Source organism: Bos mutus, chromosome 23, assembly GCF_027580195.1.
Source record: "Bos mutus isolate GX-2022 chromosome 23, NWIPB_WYAK_1.1, whole genome shotgun sequence".
Taxonomy (NCBI): Eukaryota; Metazoa; Chordata; class Mammalia; order Artiodactyla; family Bovidae; genus Bos; species Bos mutus.
Window position 1 is genome coordinate 36,004,091 of NC_091639.1, and position 10,157 is coordinate 36,014,247.

The 10,157-nt window shown below is 37.5% G+C and overlaps 1 non-coding gene and 1 pseudogene across 1 annotated transcript; one reads left to right on the forward strand and one right to left on the reverse strand.

Moving 5' to 3' along the window:
* Nucleotides 1–7,336: 7,336 nt before the first annotated feature.
* Nucleotides 7,337–7,631, reverse strand: LOC102283110 (large ribosomal subunit protein eL42-like; annotated as a pseudogene).
* A 1,555-nt stretch (nucleotides 7,632–9,186) lies between these two features.
* On the forward strand, nucleotides 9,187–9,294 carry LOC138985150 (U6 spliceosomal RNA). The gene has a single exon (XR_011462408.1). It is a non-coding gene; the product is annotated as a U6 spliceosomal RNA (small nuclear RNA).
* The last annotated feature ends 863 nt before the right edge of the window (nucleotides 9,295–10,157 follow it).

Genomic DNA, 10,157 nt, shown 5'->3' on the forward strand with positions numbered 1-10,157 from the left:
AGGATCATACTTATCAGTAATTACCTTAAACGTAAATGGGTTGAATGCCCCAACCAAAAGACAAAGACTGGCTGAATGGATACAAAAACAAGACCCCTACATATGTTGTCTACAGGAGACCCACCTCAAAACAGGGGACACATACAGACTGAAAGTGAAGGGCTGGAAAAAGATTTTCCATGCAAATAGGGACCAAAAGAAAGCAGGAGTAGCAATACTCATATCAGATAAAATAGACTTTAAAACAAAGGCTGTGAAAAGTGACAAAGAAGGTCACTACATAATGATCAAAGGATCAATCCAAGAAGAAGATATAACAATTATAAATATATATGCACCCAACACGGGAGCACCGCAGTATGTAAGACAAATGCTAACAAGTATGAAAGGAGAAATTAACAATAACACAATAATAGTGGGAGACTTTAATACCCCACTCACACCTATGGATAGATCAACTAAACAGAAAATTAACAAGGAAACACAAACTTTAAACGATACAATAGACCAGTTAGACCTAATTGATATCTATAGGACATTTCATCCCAAAACAATGAATTTCACCTTTTCTCAAGCGCACATGGAACCTTCTCCAGGATAGATCACATCCTGGGCCATAAAGCTAGCCTTGGTAAATTCAAAAAAATAGAAATCATTCCAAGCATCTTTTCTGACCACAATGCAGTAAGATTAGATCTCAATTACAGGAGAAAAACTATTAAAAATTCCAACATATGGAGGATGAACAACACCCTGCTGAATAACCAACAAATCACAGAAGAAATCAAAAAAAGAAATCAAAATTTGCATAGAAACGAATGAAAATGAAAACACAACAACCCAAAACCTGTGGGACACAGTAAAAGCAGTCCTAAGGGGAAAGTTCATAGCAATACAGGCACACCTCAAGAAACAAGAAAAAGTCAAATAAATAACCTAACTCTACACCTAAAGCAACTAGAAAAGGAAGAAATGAAGAACCCCAGGGTTAGTAGAAGGAAAGAAATCTTAAAAATTAGAGCAGAAATAAATGCAAAAGAAACAAAAGAGACCATAGCAAAAATCAACAAAGCCAAAAGCTGGTTCTTTGAAAGGATAAATAAAATTGATAAACCATTAGCCAGACTCATCAAGAAACAAAGGGAGAAAAATCAAATCAATAAAATTAGAAACGAAAATGGAGAGATCACAACAGACAACACAGAAATACAAAGGATCATAAGAGACTATTATCAACAATTATATGCCAATAAAATGGACAACGAGGGAGAAATGGACAAATTCTTAGAAAAGTACAACTTTCCAAAACTCGACCAGGAAGAAATAGAAAACCTTAACAGACCCATCACAAGCATGGAAATTGAAACTGTAATCAAAAATCTTCCAGCAAACAAAAGCCCAGGTCCAGACGGCTTCACAGCTGAATTCTACCAAAAATTTAGAGAAGAGCTAACATCTATCCTGCTCAAACTCTTCCAGAAAATTGCAGAGGAAGGTAAACTTCCAAACTCATTCTATGAGGCCACCATCACCCTAATACCAAAACCTGACAAAGATCCCACAAAAAAAGAAAACTACAGACCAATATCACTGATGAATATAGATGCAAAAATCCTAAACAAAATTCTAGCAGTCAGAATCCAACAACACATTAAAAAGATCATACACCATGACCAAGTGGGCTTTATCCCAGGGATGCAAGGATTCTTCAATATCCGCAAATCAATCAATGTAATACACCACATTAACAAATTGAAAAACAAAAACCATATGATTATCTCAATAGATGCAGAGAAAGCCTTTGACAAAATTCAACACCCATTTATGATAAAAACTCTCCAGAAAGCAGGAATAGAAGGAACATACCTCAACATAATAAAAGCTATATATGACAAACCCACAGCAAACATTATCCTCAATGGTGAAAAATTGAAAGCATTTCCTCTAAAGTCAGGAACAAGACAAGGGTGCCCACTTTCACCATTACTATTCAACATAGTTTTGGAAGTTTTGGCCACAGCAATCAGAGCAGAAAAAGAAATAAAAGGAATCCAAATTGGAAAAGAAGAAGTAAAACTCTCACTATTTGCAGATGACATGATCCTCTACATAGAAAACCCTAAAGACTCCACCAGAAAATTACTAGAACTAATCAATGATTATAGTAAAGTTGCAGGATATAAAATCAACAAACAGAAATCCCTTGCATTCCTATACACTAATAATGAGAAAACAGAGAAATTAAGGAAACAATTCCATTCACCATTGCAACGAAAAAGAATAAAATACTTAGGAAAATATCTACCTAAAGAAACTAAAGACCTATATATAGAAAACTATAAAACACTGGTGAAAGAAATCAAAGAGGACACTAATAGATGGAGAAATACACCATGTTCATGGATTGGAAGAATCAATATAGTGAAAATGAGTATACTACCCAAAGCAATTTATAGATTCAATGCAATCCCTATCAAGCTACCAACAGTATTCTTCACAGAGCTAGAACAAATAATCTCACAATTTGTATGGAAATACAAAAAACCTCGAATAGCCAAAGCGATCTTGAGAAAGAAAAATGGAACTGGAGGAATCAACCTACCTTACTTCAGGCTCTACTACAAAGCCACAGTTATCAAGACAGTATGGTACTGGCACAAAGACAGAAATATAGATCAATGGAACAAAATAGAAAGCCCAGAGATAAATCCACGCACATATGGACACCTTATCTTTGACAAAGGAGGCAAGAATATACAATGGATTAAAGACAATCTCTTTAACAAGTGGTGCTGGGAAATCTGGTCAACCACTTGTAAAAGAATGAAACTAGAACACTTTCTAACACCATATACAAAAATAAACTCAAAATGGATTAAAGATCTCAATGTAAGACCAGAAACTATAAAACTCCTAGAGGAGAACACAGGCAAAACACTCTCTGACATACATCACAGCAGGATCCTCTATGACCCACCTCCCAGAATATTGGAAATAAAAGCAAAAATAAACAAATGGGACCTAATTAAACTTAAAAGCTTCTGCACATCAAAGGAAACTATTAGCAAGGTGAAAAGACAGCCTTCAGAATGGGAGAAAATAATAGCAAATGAAGCAACCGACAAACAACTAATCTCAAAAATATACAAGCAACTCCTACAGCTCAACTCCAGAAAAATAAATGACCCAATCAAAAAATGGGCCAAAGATCTAAATAGACATTTCTCCAAAGAAGACATACAGATGGCTAACAAACACATGAAAAGATGCTCAACATCACTCATTATCAGAGAAATGCAAATCAAAACCACTATGAGATACCATTTCACACCAGTCAGAATGGCTGCAATCCAAAAGTCTACAAATAATAAATGCTGGAGAGGGTGTGGAGAAAAGGGAACCCTCTTACACTGTTGGTGGGAATGCAAACTAGTACAGCCACTATGGAGAACAGTGTGGAGATTCCTTAAAAAAACTGGAAATAGAACTGCCTTATGATCCAGCAATCCCACTGCTGGGCATACACACTGAGGAAACCAGAAGGGAAAGAGACACGTGTACCCCAATGTTCATCGCAGCACTGTTTATAATAGCCAGGACATGGAAGCAACCTAGATGTCCATCAGCAGATGAATGGATAAGAAAGCTGTGGTACATATACACAATGGAGTATTACTCAGCCATTAAAAAGAATACATTTGAATCAGTTCTAATGAGGTGGATGAAACTGGAGCCTATTATACAGAGTGAAGTAAGCCAGAAGGAAAAACACCAATACAGTATACTAACGCATATATATGGAATTTAGAAAGATGGTAACGATAACCCTGTATACGAGACAGCAAAAGAGACACTGATGTATAGAACAGGCTTATGGACTCTGTGGGAGAGGGAGAGGGTGGGAAGATTTGGGAGAATGGCATTGAAACATGTGAAATGTCATGTATGAAACGAGATGCCAGTCTAGGTTCAATGCACGATGCTGGATGCTTGGGGCTGGTGCACTGGGACAACCCAGAGGGATGGTATCAGGAGGGAGGAGGGTTCAGGATGGGGAACACATGAGAAAAAAAAAAAATGAATACTTAGAAAATATTTTTTAACATTTTGATTTTCTTAAGTCATATGCTACTTGATTATAAGTGAAGATCTAGTTATAAGAATAATTTAATCACCATTTTAGCTACTATAAAATCTTTCACTGAGAAGCTCAGAGTACTTAATGAGTGTTCATTAAGGTTCATTCAACCTCTTTGAAGTACAGACTCATTATTATTGTACTTGGGGAAGTGAGGAAACTGAGGCAGAGAGCAGCCAAGTACCTTTTTTACATTTGCTTGTTAACCTGGATTAATGTCCCAAATCCCAAAATAAAGTTTGATTCCAAATGAAAAAAAAAAAAAGATGGACTGGTTGGATCTCCTTGCAGTCTGAGGGACTCTCAAGAGTTTTCTCCAACACCACAATTCAAAAGCATCAATTCTTCAGCGCTCAGCTTTCTTCACAGTCCAAATCTCACATCCATCCATGACCACTGGAAAAACCATACCCTTGACTAGACAGACCTTTGTTGGCAAAGTAATATCTCTGCTTTTTAATATGCTATCTAGGTTGGTCATAACTTTCCTTCCCAGGAGTAAGCATCTTTTAATTTCATGGCTGCAGTCACCATCTTCAGTGATTTTGGAGCCCAGAAAAATAAAGTCTGACACTGTTTCCACTGTTTTCCCATCTATTTCCCATGAAGTGATGGGACTAGATGCCATGATCTTCGTTTTCTGAGTGTTGAGCTTTAAGCCAACTTTTTCACTCTCCTCTTTCACTTTCATCAGGAGGCTTTTTAGTTCCTCTTCACTTTCTGCCGTAAGGGTGGTGTCATCTGCACATCTGAGGTTATTGATAATTCTCCCGGCAATCTTGATTCCAGCTTGTGCTTCTTCCAGCCCAGCATTTCTCATGACGTACTCTGCATATAAGTTAAATAAGCAGAGGGACAATATACAGCCTTGATGTACTCCTTTTCTTATTTGGAACCAGTCTGTTGTTCCATGTCCAGTTCTAACTGTTGCTTCCTGACCTGCATATAGGTTTCTCTAGAGGCAGGTCCGGTGGTCTGGTATTCCCATCTCTTTCAGAATTTTCCACAGTGTATTTTGATCCACACAGTCAAAGGCTTTGGCCTAGTCAATAAAGCAGAAATAGATGTTTTTCTGGAACTCTCTTGCTTTTTCAATGATCCAGCAGATGTTGGCAATTTGATCTCTGGTTCCTCTGCCTTTCCTAAAACCAACTTGAACATTTGGAAGTTCACAGTTCACGTATTGCTGAAGCCTGGCTTGGAGAATTTTGAGCATTACTTTGCTAGCATGTGAGATGAGTGTGATTGTGCGGTAGTTTGAGCATTCTTTGGCATTGCCTTTCTTTAAGATTGGAATGAAAACTGACCTTTTCCAGTCCTGTGGCCACTGCTGAGTTTTTTAGCCCCTTCATATTGTGATTATTGAATATTTACTTGTATTTCTAAAATCTTACTTCACACTATCAAATTTCATCAACTCTATGACACACTTTTTCTCCCACTTTTAAACATCTTTGAAATTATAATACCTGTATAATTGAAGTTGTAATTAGCATCTCTTTTCTTCTTTATTAGCATGCAAAAATTTAGGTGTATTTTACAAGTGATGTCATCTTACAGTCTATGAAATGTGATATTTACTCTCTTAAGTTTCTCTCCCCCTCCATCACTTTCCTATCTTTATTGACTTAAGACTTTAAAAAAATTTCTCATTTCACCTATGTTTGTTTGGAAGTTGCACATTCTATCTGTACCATTTTAGTGATTTACTCTTAAAATTGTCACAAGCATACATAAATTAAATGCTAAAACTAACCAGTGTGTTAAGTTGGATTCTCCCAAGAGTTGCCCTTAGGATCAGACCTTGAATACAGGCATTTGGGAGGTGACATCAGGAAGGGATAACAAGGAAGGGGGAAATGAGGCAGGGGGAAGAGAAAAGCAGGTCTAGGAAACGCTCATGAGCAGTTTATTGTGGATGCCAGGGGCTCAAATCCTCTGAACGACCACATGAAGCTTGGTTCAGAGTTTTCCTGTGAGGAGATAAGAAGGTTGGAACATTAATCTACTGACTCCTCCATTGATTGAAAGTCATTCCCGAAAGTGTTAACTCCCCTGCATGTCCAGATTACACCTGCTTAAGGCAGAGAAAGTTCTATGATTCAGGAGAAAAACATCAGGCATAGAAGGGAGACACATGTGCTGGAGCAACACCTGGCAGCCTGTTAAACTGTCTATCCCATCAATAACTGAACTTAGGTGGACAGAGAGAATATGGGTTAGTGACAGCAGTGTCTACTACAACCAACATTCCTAAACATCGACTGCTTTTTACCAAACCTTTAACTTGTCCATTCACATCACCTATCCTACTTTACATTACATTTACAGTGCATGCTTTGCTGCTGCTGCTGAGTCGCTTCAGTCATGTCCGACTCTGTGCGACCCCATAGACGGTAGCCCACCAGGCTCCCCCGTCCCTGGGATTCTCCAGGCAAGAACATTGGAGTGGGTTGCCATTTCTTTCTCCAATGCATGAAAGTGAAAAGTGAAAGTGAAGTCTCTCAGCCGTGTCCGACCCTTAGCAACCCCATGGACGGCAGCCCACCAGGCTCCTCCATCCATGGGATTTTCCAGGCAAGAGTACTGGAGTGGGGTGCCATTGCCTTCTCCAAGTGCATACTTTATTTATGTAGTTTTTATAGTCCCCCAAAACAGGTTGTTTTTTTTTATTATTTTAAACAATCAAGGATCATTTAGATTTACCCATACGCTTTGTCGTTTTCCTAGCTCATCATTCCTTCTTGAGGCTCACTTCTTTCTTTGTGAATTAATTTCTTTCTTTAGTGTAAGTTGTTTTCAGCATCTGAATTTTTGGGTTCCTAGATTTGGATGATGATTTGGGGTATTGAGATTGAAAAGTACGCCATGTTATGCAAATCTTTTTCATTCCTTAGTTTCAGATAGCAAATAGCAAGGGTTTTCATACGGAAGGATCCATGTACTTCAGCAGTTTTTTTTCAGTGTGTGTTAATGAATTTAGACTTCGCCTTTCTAAAAATGACTTTTGTTTTCCCATTCCTGAATGGTAGCTTGACTGAGTAAAAAAGTGCAGATTCACTATTTTCTCTTGCTTTGAAGATACTATTCAACTGTTGTTAATTAGAAGTCTGCTATCTATCACTCCACTTTGATGTAATTTTTCTACTTTTTTTTACTTCAAGACTGTATTATCTTTATAAGAGCAAAGGAGGATGCTTAGAACTGGATCACTTGACCTTTTCTCTTCTTAAATCCTCCCAGTTCAAAATGTTTACATCTCTTAATAGCAAGAATCCTTTGATCTACAACTTCAGCACAGTCTTTGTGATTTTAGTTTTTCCTGGAAAATTGGCTTAGTCTGCTCACCATAGCCACTCTGCTTCCTCTCATAATGCCACTTTCCCTGGACATATGCATAATGCCTGCCCTTCTTGTATTGTGCCACTTTGAGGGCTTGGTGCTTGCCACACTGCTTACAGAAAGTCCTGCAGGTTTTAGGCACGTTCACCATGTTTGTAGGAGCACTACTGGCACAAAACTCTGGTTGTTTCAAGATAGTCTCTCTGTCTTTATTGTTATATTCTGTGATTCAGTGTGTCTCAGTGTGCATCTATTTTTATTTATGCCATTTACAACTGTTGTAATCATAAAGCCAAAGACTATAGATTGCCAAAACCTGTGACCCAAAGACATAGGAAAAAAATGAAAATAGAGTTCAGCCTGAGAGTAATGAGATGAGTGAACAAAATCAGTTGCAATCTGGTTGGAGGTTAAAAAATTCAAATGATCAAACTGGGACAACCCAGAGGGATGGTACAGGGAGGGAGGAGAGAGGAGAGTTCAGGATGGGGAACACGTGTATACCTGTGGTGGATTTATGTTGATATATGGCAAAACCCATACAATATTGTAAAGTTAAAAAATAAAAAAGAAAAAGGGAAAGAGGTTACAAAGAGTATTATGTGGTTGTGTAATCGGAAGAGGAGGTATCAACCTTGCCTGAAGGATGTAGACATGGAGTCTCCTGTAATTTCGAGATTACTAAAACTGGACTCAGTATGTCAATGTGCGATACAGGAAGGACCACACTGGACATAGGCAGCTGCAGGTCTGGCATTCCTGAAATAAATGTGTCTGTTCAATGAGCAACTCCAAGTAGCCCCAGGTGACAATCATATTCTTTGCTACTAAGCCACCTGGGCAGCCCAACATCCTGAGTTATTGGCTCAGGAATTTTAAAGTCACAGTAAAGCTCAGTGGGTTGTGTCTCTTAACCCCAGAAATATGAAATATGTCCAACCCATGGCATTAATCATTTTGTATTACAATCAAGATAATCACTGTTTGGCATTTAAAATACTTATAAAATATAATTGAATTTGCATATTAAAATGAATGACAAATTGGCCTGTGATTCCAAATTAAACACTTAATTTGAAGTTGAATGATGTAAGTGACTTAGTTTATAAACAGTGGTAGAGTAGTTAAAAGAACTTGCATTAGAGAGTTGTTTAACAATGTGGGAAGGATTAGCGTATTGAGTTAGAAGTTTTGTTGAGTTTGGACATTCCAAGTCTTAAAGAAAACTGAATACATTAAACATATAAATATTATTTGAAGTATTTAAAGGTAATTAGTCTGTCCTATTCAAGTTTACATAATATTATTCAAAATCAAATTCCCTTAAGTAATCAGTCCATTTATGTGAAAGTTTCCCTGAAATTGTCTCTATTTTATATAAAATTTACTGGATATGAAATTGTGTAATAAAACTTATGAATTTAGGAGTTTAAGAAAAACTAGGCTTTTAAATTTATAATTGCAGTAGGTAAAGTTGTAAAAAAAAAAAATTAGTCCCAGATAAATGAAAATCACCTTCTCTGCATACAAAAGCCGTCCTTGGACATCAAAAATATCACAGAAACTGAATCTAAGGATTCATGTTCTTTATCAGTGTAACCTCTTCCTGTCTACTCTCACCTTCTGAAATTCCTATTGGATATAAATTTCATCTTTTCACTCTTTCATGCCTCATTTTTTTTCTTTATTCAGAATATAGCATAGAGATGCTTATTTAGGGCAGCACATAGACTAAAATTGGGATGATACAGAGAGTATTAGCATGTCCCCTGCACAAGGATGACACACAAATTTATGAAGCATTCTATTTATATATATATATATATATAGCATAGAGGTATAACTTATTAAATTATCTCTTCCAATCTACAAGTTAGTCTCTGGCTGTATCCATATACTATTCAAGCTATCTGCTGGGAGGTATTTAATTTTGATGACTCTGTTTTTAATTTCATATCAGAATCTAAGCTTGTTCATCTCCTCAGAGTCAAACTGCCTCTCTATCCTCAAAGTTCTTCCAACTCCTAGTAACTCACACAAGTGTGCGGGTACTCTGCTATCTCTGCTGAGCTCCCCAAGTTGGCTGGAGGCCTGGGATCACAATGCTTCACCTTCTACATGCTAGGGGGTCTGCACCAAGCTGTTTCTCTACTTCTGGACAGAGGATCTAGTTTACTGAGTGACATCAAAGGATGAGCAACACTGCACTTATGGGTTAACTCTCCATGGAGTGGATTTGAGCAATAGGAAACGGGAAAAAAGAGGGAGCTGGGGGGAGATAAATTCTCCTTCCAAATAGAGGTAGTGTTTCTTTCTGAAAAGTTTCCAGAGACGTCCTGGGTGCTAGGCCAAATTCCTGCCAAGTGACCAGCTGTTTCTCCATGGCTTATCAAATAGTGACCAGCTCTGTAACATACCCTATCACCTTGCTCCACGTCTTTCCTTGGCCCACTTCCCCTTTCTTCCTTGCCTTTATCTCAACAGGCTTCATCTCCTGAATCAATAGCCTAGTCCTTGCTTTCAGCTCTGCTTTCTAAAGAAACTCAGATAGGAGAGTCTTTAAAACTTTTGTTTGGTTCTTTTTGAGAGTCTCAATTTTTGGTTATATTTTGTTTTTAATTCTGTTCTTTAATGTGATAGATTATATCAGCCAGAGATTAAATAAAATATTAAAAAT